The following is a 16,758-nucleotide window of genomic DNA, read 5'->3' on the forward strand; positions in this document are numbered from 1 at the left end:
CAACATAGATTGGTCCATCCTACAACACCTCCCCCTAAATTATGCTGTAAGCACTTTCAATAGCATCTTCATTAATACTCTAAACTCCTTAGCTCCCTCTAAGAAGATCAGAGTAAAATAAAATCATGCTCCCTAGCTCTTCAAAGAGACTAGGTCCCTTATGAAAAATCTGGACTAAAACTAAACCACCACCTTTTCTTCAAAAATACAAGCAACTGAGGAACCTTGCAAAAAAACATACAACTAATGACAAAAAGTTATACTATAGCTCTGCTCAGCTTAACAACAAATCCAATCCTCGACAATTTTGGTCAACACTCAACAACATCCTTTATCCTGGAAAGCCCTCTAATCCCTCCCCATACCCTAACTCTTCCTCTCATGAAACAGCTACCCTCCTGAATAAACACTTTATCTCTTCCATCCAAAATCTGGTAACCTCTAAGCCAAACTCTACTTCGACACCCACCCCTCCAAGTCCTACTAACACAACTTTGTTTTCTTTTGATCCATTTCCCATTACTTACATCAAACCTCTACTACTCAAGCTAAAACCTTGCTCTTCTTCCACTGACAATCTATCTCCTACATTCCTCAAACTTGCTGCTGACTCAATTGCCTATCCTATATCTATACTAATTAATCAATCTATTCTGGAATCAACTGACCCCACCCTTTGGAAATCTTTCTTCACTATCCCTCTACATAAAGGTGGAAACTCCACTGACCCCTCAAACTACTGACCCATTGTCATTCTGTCCCCCCCTCTCCAAGATATTACAAAAATGTATTCACTCACAGCTTCTCAATCACCTCCTCACACACCACTTACTTACCCCTAACCAACATGGATTTTGTCCTCACCACAGCACCACCACTGCCCTCCTTCTCCTTCACTCATATCATTGCAGAGGCCCTAAACAACAATAAACTCATTTCCTGTCTCTTTCTAGATCTCTCCAAAGCCTTCGATACTGTCTCTCATTCTCTACTACTATCCAAACTCGCAAATCTTCACCTATCCCCCTACGCACTTGCCTGGTTTAATAGTTACCTATCTGGCAGGGAACAATCTGTCAAATGGCTCTCATCCTCCTCAACTTACCTTCCCATCTCCACTGGTGCTCCCCAAGGATCCATCATGGGACCCCTTTTGTTTAACATCTTCACCAATGATCTTTACACCCCATGCAAAGAATCCTCCCTTATTCAGTATGCCGACGACTCCACACTTATATCCATCTCAAATAACATTCCTGAATTACACTCCCCAACCAAACAGGCCCTACTATACACTGAACAATGGCTCTCTCACAACCTATTGATCCGAAATCTCAAAAAGACCAAACCCCTACTTTTCCTTCCCTGTTCTCTTTCTCATCACAACACCTCCTTTTTTACTACATCTTCTAACAATACAACTATCCAACCTGACACCCACACAAAACTCCTAGGGGTCATTATCGATGACAAACTAAAGTTCAACCTACACATACTCCAATGTATAAAAAAAAAAAACAGAAACTCTAGTCTGTTATATTGGAACAAAAAATTCTTAACCCCTGAATCTAGATTTACCCTGGGCCAGGCAATCCTCCTCCCCTCCCTCTTATATGCCACCCCAGTTCTTACCAATATCCAGGCCTCCACTCTAAACAAACTCCAACAGACTTACCATAAAATAGCTAGATTCATTACTAACTCCCCATACAACTCACACCACTGCATTTCTTTAAACTCTCTTCAATGGCTTGAACTTCCCCAATTTCTGCTATCTTATCAATTTCATATGCTACACTCTATTCTTTATAAACCCTCCTTCTGTCCATCTCTATCTTCCTTAGTCTACATCTACATCCCATCCCGGACCCTCTGTATTTCTAACCAACAATTACTTGATATCTACCACCGAAAAAGGTCAGTAGGCAAACTACTCTACAAACACTCCCTTGCCCATGCTTGGAACAAACTTCCCCTTGACTTACGTTCAATCTCCCACACCTCACACTTTAAAAATTAACTAAAAGCTTATTTTCTCAATTCCAGAACCTACCCTTGCCATGACCCTACCTAGTCTTCCTTCTCTTTATGTACCCTCAAAAGGACCATACTTAGTACCTCATTACACCTCTCTCTCCAATGTGTCTACTATGCATTTGCATAATTTTATACACACAAAAACATTTTATTGTTGACCTATTGAACTATATCAATGTAAAATTGTTACTTAGCTTCTTTTTAATGCAACTTTAATTTTATGCATGTAACCCAACATATGTGAATCTTTTTGCTATAACTGCTATTATATCAATATTGTTTAAAATTGTACTTGTTTAAAATGTACTGCTGGAGCTTTTCTCCTCGGGTCTCCACTGAAAATGGGCCACAAGCCCAATTGGACAACCCGGTTAACAAATGTCAATAAATAAATATATTCCTTGCTAAAAACTCATTATTTCTCCCAGAATTTTCTTAAGCTTCATTATAGCAGTTTTTGCTGGAATGTAAATGCATACCACTGTAATCACCCTCCCTTGCCAGTAGCCCCTTATCACTACAAATCTGCCATTAATATCTTTTTTATCTTTTTCTATCACTATTGGAGCTCCTTTGCAATTAATATATCTACTCTTTCTTTGTCTCGGGTATTCTGCTGAATAACCTTACTGAAAACCTTTTTTATCAAATTCACATGTTCGGTTCTTTCTAAGTGTGTCACCTGTAACACAGCTATTCACACTCTACATTTTTAATATAGTTCACTACTCTTTCTTGTTTGTATTTATCTGTGAGGCCATTTACATTTAAGGACATTAATGAAAGCATCGCTGTATTCAAAAGTTATTATTCCCACCTTTTATGTATAACACCTTTTTGTTAAATGCTTAGTTCCAGCTTTTGTGTTATATGCATACACTGTTTGACAGGTTTAACTTTTATACAGTTGTTTTTTGTCATATCAATTTGAGCCTATGGTCACATCTTATAAAACTTTTTGTTTTATTGAAAGGCCTCAAAAAACAAAACACACCCCAGTACCGCCCTAAAACCTATTACCTTAATACTAACACACAAAACTATGTACACCTTCAAATATTGAAGTTTTACCCTCCTAATAGGAACAAATGTTCCAAACTGACAGCTACACTCACAGAATTGAGTTAACCTCACAGAAAGGTTAACCATGCTAAGATGCATGGTACAGCCTATGCTTCTACTAAGTGCTGATTCATTTTGTGTTATCTTTATAGCTATCCCAGCTGGAAAAACCCCTGAATGTTTTCAGAGAACATTATCTACCTTGGCCAAGCCCCTGAATGCTTTCAGAGAATATTATTTCCTAGCGGATTTGTCTTTTCTTTTTTTTTCCAGCCAATCACTCTCCACCAGACTGTAGCCAGTTTCTCTTTATCAGATTGTCTCCATGGAGACCTGAGAACCAGACAGCCAGTTTCTCTTTATAAGAACGTTTCCATGGAAACATGAAGACCAGCTGCATAGTTGCTACTGAGCATACATGTATTTGCTATAAAAAAGACTCATAATATTCAATGTTCTTTTTCATTTACTTGCTCTCTCTTAAAGCTTGTTGCTAAATAAATCTAAGGTCTTTAATCCAGTTATTCCCCATGCAGGAATGTGAAAAAGCACATTAATCTTTCCATTATCATGGATTTTAACCAGATTTGTTTACATTACAGTGCCGAGATTTCTTAAAACTGAACAAGAAGAAAGAGAGAAGGGCCAAAAAAAAAAGAAAAAGAACACCTGTTTACACTCCCATTATGCTTACAACTAACTGAAAAAAACTTTACTTTATAGCATATAACAAAACACTTGCCACAAAATTGGTGCTATTTAAGAAAATAACTTTACTTACAGTTAACTTTCTCCCTCCTCTTCTCCTCCCCAAAGCACCTTTCTGAACATTAATGACATGAAGTAGGGTATATGCTTTAGTGTCCCCCACATGTCCAACTAATTCTGAAAAAGTCCAATATTTCCAGATGTTCTTGGTCTGTCATATTTCACAAATATAATTATTGCACTGTAGTACCATATGAAGTCAGTGGTATTATCACTGTTTATCTCTAGAATCCTGTCTGCTTCATTTCCAACATATTCTCAATTCTTCGAGTCTACCCTCGTGCTTCCTTCCCTCTCTCCAACATTTTCCACTGAAAAAATTGAAAAGATTTCACAGGTGCAGTCCCTCTGTGGTTTATATTACCAGAACAAGAAACAGAATCTCCTTCTGTTTCATAGCTTACTTTTTGTTGGATAAACTTTTGTATTTCCTCCTTAGCATGTACTTAATCAAAAAAATGATTTTTGTTCCTCCAGGGAAGAATTCCTCGAAGACAGCTGGGTACAGCAGTTTGAATCTCACACCTGCATCTTGACATTCCCTGAATAGTGGAATCAATTTGCTCCTCTTCTGTCTGCTGTACAATGAGTAATCATTCTCCACAAACACTCTGCTATCTCCCACTCTTAGTACTTGTCCTTCTGGCACAGTTTTGTCAGAATCAACTCCTTCCGCAGATAGGATTGCATCTTCGCTATTAAATGTCTAGGTTGCTTTCTTATAGCTAGGTTTGGAGCATACACATGATGTGCCCTTTCAACTAACAACTCCTGCTGTGGAATACCAGTCCAGTTGCTTATTTGTGTTTTCTTAAAATTAATGCAGTCTGTTCCTTCCAGCTTCTCTGGTATAACTGTAAATCTCAGGTTTTCCCTGCATGCTCTGTTCTATAATTCTATTATTTTTTGAAACACTTCTTCCTGAGCAGTCTCATATTCAGACAGCCTTTTCTTCATTTCAACATGCAGCTTTATCATGTCATCTGAATATCTGTTTAAGACTTCTTTCATTTTTTCAGCCTTTTATTGTTTGTGTTAATATACTCCATCAGTGTTTTGTTATTTAACCAGGTCTGTATGCAGTTGTCTTAAATCTTTCTGTAGGTTATTGGAAGTCATGTCTGAATGTTGCATTGCTTTTTTCTGAACAGCTGCAGAACTTTCTCCAGTTAGTGTTTCTTCCTCACTTTCTGTATGTGATTTTTGCCAGGTCTTCTCTATTTCTTTATTCCTGGCATCTAGGCAGCATACTTACTAGCCAGTTACTGACATTTATCCATAAACCCAAGTCTACTAGCCTTCTCTGCTGAGTTTCTGTTTTCACACTGAGCTAGAAATAAGCTGTTACTTCATGTGCAACCATCTTGGAAGTCAAGGAAACAATTTTATGAGCTGGGTTATAAGATCTGAATTGCCTAGACATAGTATGGCCTTCTTAAGTTTAATTCTTGCTGAAAATAAAAATCAAATTCTAAACCAGACATGCTTGAAGTAGTGAATGCTGTAACAGAGATAAACAAATATAATGAGGGATCTTTAGAAAAGGGTAGGAACAAATTACACAGAAAAAAAATAGAAAATGTGGGAGCAATGCATGCAGAAAAATGTTTTTGAGGCGTGATAAGGTTTAAGAAAAGGCAGGACTTGAAAATAATTATGTAATTTTGGATTGACCATATTCTATAGAAGACTATATGTGATGTACAGTATTTATAAATGAGAACTTAATATGCTTTGTTTACTTTATACAAATGCAAGTTTGCCTATGTCACAAGTGATAATTCAATAATGGTGTTTAAAAAATATCAGCAGAGGCAGACGTCCAACGCACAGTACCTGCACAGTTGTACACATTTCCTGAAGTATGTTTAGATACTCAAGACATGTCGGAAATAATGGAATTGAGGTAGGCACTACCTTGAGGGGGAAGAGTGGTAGGTAAATTTCTCAAACTGTCTATATCAATTTATGGGACAGATAGTTAAGAATTCTATACACCAAAGTGAAAGAAGAAAAAATTCTCATACCAAATCAATCCAAAACCTTCCCCCCTCAATGTCTACAAGTGAAGGGATGGATGATCCCTGAAGCTTGTTGTCCATTGGTGTAGGTGTTAAAACAGCTACAGGGTTAGACCTAGGTTGAGAAAATAACTATTTAAAAATTTAAGACACTTTGTAAAGTCCATCTGGATTACTGGGGACTGAAAGTTGTAAATAAGGGTTGTTATAGACAGCATTATTTATCTCGTCAAAGGATGGTACCAGAGGAAGAATAAGCACAGAATAGGGCAACATACTGCAATGTCTCCTCAATTCGAGGGAAGCATACATTTGTTTCTCTAAAAATCCTTCTTTCATCCTGACAATAATCTGTGAAACAAAAAATTTCCCTATGGAACACATGTGGACAAAGTTTCTTTATCAACAGAGTTTTTCACTTGAGAATCTGAAGGAGATGAAGCCCTGTGTCTATGTTAGAATCATACGACACATCTTCCTCATGAATATTTTGACTGATTTGATTAACATGTACTGCATACAGTGTACCAGCACTGACTGTCTGCAATAATTTCTCTGCTGAGGTAAGAAAGTTATCTTTTCTTATAGATACTCTGTGCCAAAGAACAATTTTTCATTTTTTTCTTTACAAGTACCTACAAAGACCAAACTGGAGAAGAAATATTCACTCCCACAAGAAGTTTCTTCCATTTGACACATCCAGCAGCTTCCCCTTGTTAGAATATGCTCAACAAGGTATTAAAGTTGAAAGTAATTCTGTTACAAATATGCAAAATAAATAAGGGATAAAATAAAGCTTGCTTAAATGTAGAAATAGAGTTTAGCAATATGTGATTAACATCCATACTAAAATGACTGTCGCCTGGAAAATAAGGAATTTGCTTACTGGACATGTTTTTCTACATAATTAGCAAGAATTTATGCATTTCACACTGTCAGCAACAAAGTTGACCTCTTACAGACTTAAAAACAGAATGTATGTATTTCACATGGTCAGTAAGAGCAAAAATATGAAAAACAGGAAGTATGCATTTCACATTGTCAGTAAGAGAAAAAATGTGAAAAACAGGATGTATGAAGCTTCTTTAAAGAATGGACAACAGGAAAACAATCTGTACATGTTTCTATTATATTACTGTTAAGCAAGGAAGTTTGAATGGACATGCTTTCATCAAGTCAGCATTTGCACAAGATGTTTCCTTAAAAGACAATACCAGTATTATTTCTCTACAAGATGAAAACATTTTTTTTTCTGCAAACACCAGCGAATAGATGTTTTCATACAAAGACCAAAATAGAATACCAAGTTGAAAAACAGGATGTAAAACCACTATATAAAGAGACTACAGCAGATAACATTGTTAGAGATATTTGTGTAGGAACACCCATTTGTTCTGAAGTAATATTGTATCTCTCACACCATCCATGCTGTTTGAGAAGTAAAGTAGCACAGTACCTGAAGCTGTAACAGTAGTTTGTGTGATTTGTTATAAGTCATTTATTGGTTACTGTTTTTATGACAGAGTTTGATGCTGCATCAGTGTATATTCTGCAAGCACAGTAAGCAGCACCTTGATGATTAATTTTTCAATGGTGAGCCTAGCCAGCAATCGAAAACAAAGGGAGTGGTAAAGCCTGCAGAGGGTCACTTCAGACAAATTGCAGTAACTAACATTTGTACATATGTGTAAATCCTAAACAGAAGTACTCCAGTTTATGCAGCTTGCAGCAGTAAAGATTCTCAAACGTCTGAATCCAGATTGACCCTGCAGTGCAGGAAAGTCACAATGCCATTCAACCTCCAAGAAAGGTGACCACCTACTTTGCACATCAGTTTGCTGCCTGCTGTTTCACCAGCTTCTTGAGTGACTCTGAAAATTTTTCAGCCATCTGCAACAACAGCCTGATCACCCGTTTTCTTGCTAAGTGGTAAGACCTTTTTCTGTGTTTCATTTTTAGTATGGATGCTATTAGACAGAATTCAAACAGGTGTAAGCCAAGATTTACTCAATGTAGCAGAACTTCTTCTTCTTTTGGCTTTTTCCTGGTTAGGGGTCGCCACAGCAGATCACCTGTCTGCTCATGATTGGCAGTGGAGTTTTACAGTGTTGAGTTGCCAGCCCGGCACCCAACCTTCCACAGAAGGCACACACAGGCACACACTCACACCTAGGGCCAATTTAGAGTGTTCAATCCACCTACAGCATGTCTTTGGGATGTGGGAGGAAACCGGAGCACCCGGAGGAAACCCACACGACCACAGGGAGGACATGCAGACTCCGCACAGAAGGCACCCCAGCTGAGAATCAAACTGAAGAACCTCTTGCTGTGAGGCGGCAATGCTAACCGCTGCACCACTGTGGCCGCCCACTCAATGTAGCAGAACAATCAGATAAAATATGGAGTAAACTGCAATGTTGGTATACACAGCACATTAGTAAATGTAAAACCTTATTAGGGCAAATAGATAGTAAGGCACTATGCAAAAGGATTACAATATTTGACTCGTATTTCAAAGAAAACCATGTGAGGTATGACAAATCTTTATTGTGTAAATCATATGAAACTGTTTTCTGTGTACAATGTCATAAAAAAGTATTGTATGACATTTTTCAAAGGTTAGACTGTATAGACAAAAATGTTAATGGTAAAGAACCAGGAAAAGTTAATATGCTTACATTATATTCAGATGAACAGTTATGTCCTGTCACCACATGTGAAAGGTTAATTTCAGAGTTACAACAGTAGTCAAATCAGTTTCTGACAGAACCTCAAGTACATCTTGTGCCAAAAGAATGTAATAAACTTCTAAAAGACAAGCACAATGAGTCTAGGAAGTTTAAATGTGTATAGGATTTTTAGATTCAGCAGAACAGATTACTGAAAAATGTCAGAAAGACCATGGAACATTACAGGAAACTCTTGAACAGCAGTTACAGGATAAAGAAAATAAATTAGCTGAACTGACAGACACTGACTTCCTCTATACAACAGCTGAGCTTAAGAAAACATTGCAAAAGAGGAGGAAACTACAGCTGATCTGTACAAAAGAGATATATTTTATAATATGTTTGTGTTTTGAAAATGGTTAAGCATACATGCTAGTATCTGATGTATGGACAAATCATTCTGTAATGTTTTAAAACTTTCATTCAATTAAAGCAAGACATTTATCAGTACTACAGTAAAGTAGAGTGTATGACTGCCATTCTCATAGCACAGTCAAAAAGTAAACACAACAGTTCTAGTGCATAACAGTAAAATTCTGAAGTCACAAGATTGACATGCATGTATTTTCTTTTCATATAAAGTACATCTGTTAAAAAGCACAGGACAAAAGGCAGACAACAGCAAATGTAAATATAAATGTGTTAGTTAAGCTAATATCTATTTTTTTTTTTTTACATTTTTTATAATTGTGTAGCAACACCACACAAAACAGTTAAAGTTCTGAATTTTAAAAAGAAATAATCACAGATGGCATTAGTCAAGCAGTGAATGGCAGGGCAGTTAAATAAAAAAAACTGAAATCAAAGTTACAAAAATATGTAAGCTAATTGTAAAATAATATTTATTTATGCAGTATAAATGCATACTTATGTAAATCACAAATACTTATTATATTTATATGTGTTTTTCAACTGCATTTTACCATCAAACTGTAAGTGTATTAACAGATGATTACAGGAAAAATGCTAGAAAGGGTTAACTATAGTTTACAAAGTCTAAAATGTGAGCACAGACCTTCCCAGACTGAATAAATAGTTACAGGAAATGTTGGAAAAATAAGTTAAAAAACAAGACTGATTGCCAGACAAGTGGCTTGAGTTTTTCTAAAACATTATTGTTATTAAAACATAATTGTTACATGTTCACATGCAACACTATTTGGTAATTGTAATAAAACATCACAATTGTTCATATATGTAACTGATAATCTGTTTGCATGTAAATGTTAAAAGTAAAAAACCTCAGTTACATCATGTATAGCCGGCAGATGGGCCATAATAGACATACAATTCAAATCAATTTTGCAGGAGGGTAAACAGCAAAAGCTTTATAAAAAAATATCAGATCAAAGGTCTATAGTTTGTTACTAACAGAATAAAGCAAATGTATAACCAAAGTGTTGGGCTGACATACATTCTATTCTCACAGCATAAAGCAAATAAACAATATTGCAGCACTACATTGGAGGGGTACTTTCTCAGTTTTCCACTGACTGTATAAGCAGTATTGCAGAAGGGTCTAAAATAAATCTAGAGAAAGAAATATCTTATTCCTTCTTGACAATATTCTTTTAGGGACAGGGGAAAACAGGTATTAGTACATTAGAAATATTGGTAAACAGATTAAATCTGATAAGCCAAGATATTTTACTCTTTAGTATTAAATTGTATTTACAACCTGTTAAACTGTAAAGCTATATAATATAGAGAGAGTAAAGCTATGCAAAAATTGAGCAAGACTGGTCACTATTTTTAAATGTGTTTTTGGCAAGACAATGTTGGTATGCAAAAAGCATGAATGTTTCTAATTGTTGGGTATGTAGTTGCCTCTGGTGGCAATTCCATTAGATACTTCTAAAGGGATACACAAATTTTCCAAGATTTTGCTTGATGTTAATGTTACTACATTTGTAGATTAGACTAAATGTACTTTACAGTCTTTGTATGTACAAATACAAAATAATTCAGTACAAATGAAATAAATGTCTACCAATGAATATGTGTGAAAAAACATGTTTAAAAAATGGGTCCAGTGTACCTACTAGATTGAAATGCATGAGTGGCAAACAATCTGTGTAAATATATACTGTATAGGACACATTGTAAACTAACACATTCAAAAGTAATTTGTCAAGTTGTAATTTTATTACTAATTGTAATTTTATCACTGTTTTTTTGGACCTCCATTTTATCTGTACTAGTATTGGTTACCCCAGTTAGAGGAACATTATATTAAAATATTATACTCATACAGCTAATGGAAATATAATGAAATAATTACATTCAAATATGTATTATCTAAGCCCAGTTCAGTACTTTACCAAGGCGTTTAATATGTTCACTTCACTGTCAGCCAAGGTGTTAATGGGCAGTTCAGAGATATGACCACAGTGTTATGGTTGAAATGACATTGAAATTGTACATTTATAGCACTAAATAATGTTTGCAGTAGCACATAGTTCTTGTCTCTTACAGATATTAGTCTATCTCTAATCTTTTGGTATAAAATGATTAATAAAAGTAAATAGTTAATTCAACAGTTGGAAAGAGTTAATAAAAATGTTCTAAGTCATACATGAAATTCTGTGATTGCAAGAGAACAAATTAATCAAGTTAAAACTAAAGCAGGCACAGCTCATAACTGGTGAAATATTTTCACAGAATGGTCTGCAAAAGAAAAAGTTGCTAAATACATTCATTGTATTAACTATGTAAAATTGCATTTTGATCAAAAGAAGACCAAAGGTTTTGTTTCTTTAATGTGTTTTCTATATAATCTGATCAAAAATACATATCAGTATAAAGTATTTTGAGTATATTTTAAAATAAAAAGAGGGAATTGTTAGAATATGCTCAACAAGGTATTAAGGTTGAAAGTAATTCTGTTACAAATATGCAAAATAAATAAGGAATAAAATAAAGCATGCTTAAATGTAGAAATAGAGTTTAGCAATATGTGATTAGCATCCATACTAAAATGACTGTGGCCTGGAAAATAAGGAATTTGCTTAATGGACATGTTTTCCTACAAAATTAGCAAGAATGTATGCATTTCACACTGTCAGCAAAAAAGCTGACCTCTTACAGACTTAAAAACAGGATGTATGCATTTCACATGGTCAGTAAGAGCAAAAATTTGAAAAACATGATGTATGCAGCTTCTTTAAAGAATAGACAACAGGAAAACAATCTGTACATGTTTCTATTATATGACTGTTAAGCAAGGAAGTTTGAATGGATATGTTTCCATCAAGTCAGCATTTGTACAAGATGTTTCCTTAAAAGACAATACCAGTATTATTTATCTACAGGATGAAAGTATATTTTTCTGCAAACACCACCAAACAGATGTTTTCATACAAAGACCAAATTAGAATACCAAGGAGAAAAACAGGATGTAAAACCACTATAAAGAGATTATAGCAGATAACACTGTTAGAGATATTTGTGTAGGAACACCCATTTGTTCTGAGGTAATATTGTATCTCTCACATCATCCATGCTGTTTGAGAAGTAAAGTAGCACAGTACCTGAAGATGTAACAGTAGTTGTGTGATTATAAAAAGTCATTTATTGCTGTTTTTATGACAGAGTTTGATACTGCATCAGTGTATATTCTGCAAGTTTCTGTGGGCAACAGACTGTGAATGCAATTATAACTAGACTTTGATTTTAGCAGAATCCAGCCAGCAAGACCTTAGTGTCTTAAGAAAACTTCGGTTCCAGCAGAGTAAGCAGCACCTTATAATTAATACTTCACCCCTGGAATATCAATGTGCTCCAGAAAAGATGATTCTCCCATATCTATATCAAACATTGGAACAGTCAAAGAGGACATGGCTAACTCCGGGTTCATGGTATCTGACAGGACTACACCAGAGGAAAGCTACAAAATCACCAACCATCAAATGGGGTAAAGATTTGAACCTGTGGAGTTCACAAGGGCTCTCTGATAAGTTGTTTTTTTTTCTAAGAATTATGGAAAATGGTCCTGTAGGATTGGACAATGTATCCATGCTGTGACCAAGGAGGATTTTCCTGAGGGACTTCCAAGATGGCTGCACATTGAGTAACAGCTTAACTCTACCTCTCCCAGTGTGAAAACAGAAACTTAGCATTGAAAGACAGTGGAGCTAGATTTCTGGGTAAATTCCAGTAACTGGCTAGAAAGTGCACTGCCTGGATGCCAGGAAGAAAGAAATACAGAAGACCTGAAGGAAAATCAGCTACAAAAGGGAATGAAAAAATGCTGACCGGGAAAAGTGTCGTCTCTGTTCACCAAAAAGCAGTGCAAGCGCCACACGACTTCCAGTAACCTAGAGGAAAGTATAAGGCAACTGCACACAGACCTGACTAAAATAAATGAAACAATGACACAGTATATCAACTCAAAAAATAAAAGGCTGGAAAAAATGGAAGACCCTTTAAATAGATATTCAGATAAGGCGATAAAACTGCAAAACTCACAGGTCAAAATGAAGAAAAAGCTGGCTGAATATGAGACTGCACAAGAACAGATGTTTCAAAAAATAATAGAATTAGAGGAAAGGGCATGTAGGGAAAACCTGAGATTTTCTGTTGTACCCAAGAAGCTGGAAGGAACAGGCTGTTTTAACTTTATGAAAGCATAAATAGGCAACTAGACTGGTATTCCGCAACAGGAACTGTTAGCTGAAAGGACACGTTGTGGATATGTTCCAAACCTGGCTATGAGGAAACAACTTAGACCTTTAATTGTAAAGATGCAATCTTACCAGCAGGAGGAGTTGATTCTGACAAAATGGTGGCAGAAGGGCACAGTACTAAAAGTGGGAGACAGCAGAGTGTTTGTGGAGAATGACTATTCATTGCACACTAGGCAGAAGAGGAGTAAATGTATTCCATTAATCAGGGAATTTCGAGAAGCAGGAGTGAGATTCAAAATGCTGTACCCAGCTATCTTCAAAATATTTTTTCCGTGGAGGACAAAAAATCATTTTTGATGAAGTACATGCTATGGAAGAAATGCAAAAGTCTGTCCAAGAAAAATGAGCTGTGAAACAGAAGGAGATTCTGTTTCTTCTTCTTCTGGTAATAAAGACCACAGAGAGACTGCCTGTGAAACCTTTTCCATTGTTTCAAAGGAAAATGCTTGAGAGAGGGAAAAAAGTACAAGAGTTGACTAGAAGAATCAAGAGTACATTGGAAATGAGGAAGAGACAGGGTTTGGGAGATGGAGATGAACATGAACAGAACAAGAAAATCTGGAAATACTGGACTTTCTTAGACTTTGTTAAACTTGTAGGGGACTCTAAAGCATATGCCATAGTTCATGTCATTAACGTTTGCAGAACAAAATCAATAACTTGGAAATTGACAAATGTAGGATTACAAAGTAATAATTATATTTGTGAAACATGACAGAACAAGAAAATATGGAAATATTGGACTTCTTTGGACTTTGTTAAACCTATAGGTGACTCTAAAGCATATGCCCTACTTAATGTCATTAATGTTCGGAAAATACTCAGGAGTGGGGAAGAGGAGGTACAAAGTTAACTGTAAGTAAAACAATTTTTTTAATAGTACTTTTTAAATAGTGCATGACTTTCTTTGCATGCTATAAAGGAAATTATTTTTCCAGTTATTTTTAAATATAATGGGGATAATAATGTAAATAGGTGCTTCTGGGTTTTTTCTTTTTCTTTTTTTCTTTTTCCCCTTCTTTTCTCTTTATCCTTGTGAAGTTTTAAGAACTATAGGCACTGCAATGTAAAAAAAAGATCTGGTTAAAAGAGCATGACAAAAGAAAAATTAGTGTAGTTTTTCTCATTCTTGCATAAGGGAATGGCTGGGTTAAGGCCATTAGCTTAATCTAGTAACAAGTTTTAAAAAAAACAAGTTATTGAACAAGAATATTAAATATTATAAGGCTTTCTATTAAACAATTGTGTGTCTGTCTTTCTTGTTTCTAGCAGACAATCTGATAAAGAGAAGTAGCCTGCAGAAAATGTTTTCTGAAAGAATTCAAGTGTTTTCCCAGCTGAGAGATCTATAACGATAAGAAAAAAAAACAGATAGCACTTAATAGATCCACAGGCTGTACCATGAGTCTTAGCAAGGATAACCTTTATTTTAAGTCAGCTGAACTCCATGTGTGTGGCTGTCAGTTTGGAACATTTGTTCCTATTAGGAGGATAAAACTGCAGTATTTGAAGATGTACACAGTTTTGTGTATTAAGTTAATAGTTTTAGAGAGGTACTGAAAGTGAGTATGTGTGTGTGTGTGTGTGTGTGTGTGTGTGCATTTTTGTTTGAGGCTTTTCAATAAAACAAATTTCTGTAAGATGTGACATAGGTTCAAATGGAAATGAGAAGAAACAACTATATAAAAGATTAACCTGTCAAACAGTATATCCATGTAACACAAAAGCTGGAACTAGACATTTAACAAAAAGCTGCTGTACATAAAGGGTGAGAATAATAATTTCTCAAGAATACGATCCTTTCTATACGGTCTTTAAATGTTAATGATCTCACAGATAAATACAAAAAAGAGTAATAAACTATATTAAAAATGCAGAGTGCAAATAGCTGTGCTACAGGCGATACACTTGGAAACAACTGAACATGTGAATTTGATAACGAAAGGTTTTCAGGCTGGTTATTCAGCAGAATACCTGGGCAAAGGAAGAGAAGAGTATTTATTTATTTTTATTTCACAATTGTTAACCGGGGATGTCTGACTGAGCCGAAAAGGGCCTTTTTCAGCAGAGGCCTGGGTAGAAAAGCTCCACATAGAAAGATTACAGATACATTTAGATATTTAGACATGATCAGTATACATACATATTACAATAGACATGTTTTTACAGTGGTATGCAGCACATCAACAGTTACAGTGGAGAGAACAAACAAGAAAATATTTTTTTTTATTTTATTTGTTTTTATTTTAAATTTGTTGACCAGGCTAGTCTAACTGGATACATGTCCATTTTCAGTAGAGGCCCGGGGAGATAAGCTCCACTTTAAACTAAATAAATCAAGACAGAACAAAAGTCCAAAAAAAATCTAAAATACATATACTTGAAGATTTTCTTCAACAACTTGAGTTATACAGAACTAAAATTATACAGACTGTGACTACTGAGTTTAACAAGGCAAAATACAGTACTATTTCCAAGGGAAAGTGATTGATATTCGTCATAAGTATATTGGGTAGGAATGTACCTTTACAATGATGTATATAGGTTATAAAAAAATATATAACACTGAGAAATAAGAAAATGATTAAACATATGTACATGAAGAAGTAATTACAGTCATAGTGAAAGAAATAGTTGGTCTATATACAAGGTGGAAGACATGAGCTCACTGAAGAAAAAAATGTTGTAAAGAGCATACTCAGTGATAGTTCCTTGGGAATAAGATACTAAAAAGGGAGTGAGGGATGAATTTACTAATTCTGCAAAGTGGGTTATTGGAGGAGAGTTATAGAATAATGTTATACTGGGGGGGGGTAGTCAGGGTTAGTACAAGGACATAGACATTGTGTTTTTAGTTGCATTTTTAGTTGCTTTTTAAACTTTTTAAAGAGTGGTAATGATGAGACAGATGTAAGTTTAATGGGAAGTTGTACCAAATCTTCCCCACTGAATTAGAGAAAAGAGATATTAATTTAAAAATAAAGGTAATAGATTTGTGGTGTACAGCTGAAATTTGGAACATAGGTAGAATACATACATACTACACAGATACAGTGCATACACTGTACATTAGCCAGTGTTTGTGAGCAAGAGTGAAAACTATTATCAAGTAGTCTAGGTTTAGTATGTGTACTTATTTTTATAAAATGCAATAGTAATACAAGAGGATAGAAAAGACAATAATGGTAGATATGTAGTACTAAGGGGCTACTGGCAAAGGAGGACGATTACACTGCCATGTATTCATATTCCTCCAAAAAACTGACTATAATGGAGCTTAAGAAAATTCTGGGAGAAATAATCAGCCTTCAGCAAGGAATATTAATTACAGGTGGGGATTGGAATTTGATTTGCAACAGTGAAGATGTGTCTGGGAGGCCCAAAAGGGAAAATATAACAAAAGAGGGGTACATTTTTAAAGACATTTATGAAAATATTTGTCAGGGAAGATGTGAA

At 35.3% G+C, this 16,758-nt stretch overlaps 1 protein-coding gene across 2 annotated transcripts in view; it reads right to left on the minus strand.

Moving 5' to 3' along the window:
• Nucleotides 1–16,758, minus strand: part of LOC122790765 (Y+L amino acid transporter 2-like) — a 1,821,102-nt gene that overhangs the window by 687,917 nt on the left and 1,116,427 nt on the right. The window lies entirely within an intron of this gene.

The sequence above is a fragment of the Protopterus annectens genome, chromosome 16.part0 (assembly GCF_019279795.1).
Source record: "Protopterus annectens isolate FY-2018-M chromosome 16.part0, PAN1.0, whole genome shotgun sequence".
In the NCBI taxonomy this organism is placed as follows: domain Eukaryota; kingdom Metazoa; phylum Chordata; order Ceratodontiformes; family Protopteridae; genus Protopterus; species Protopterus annectens.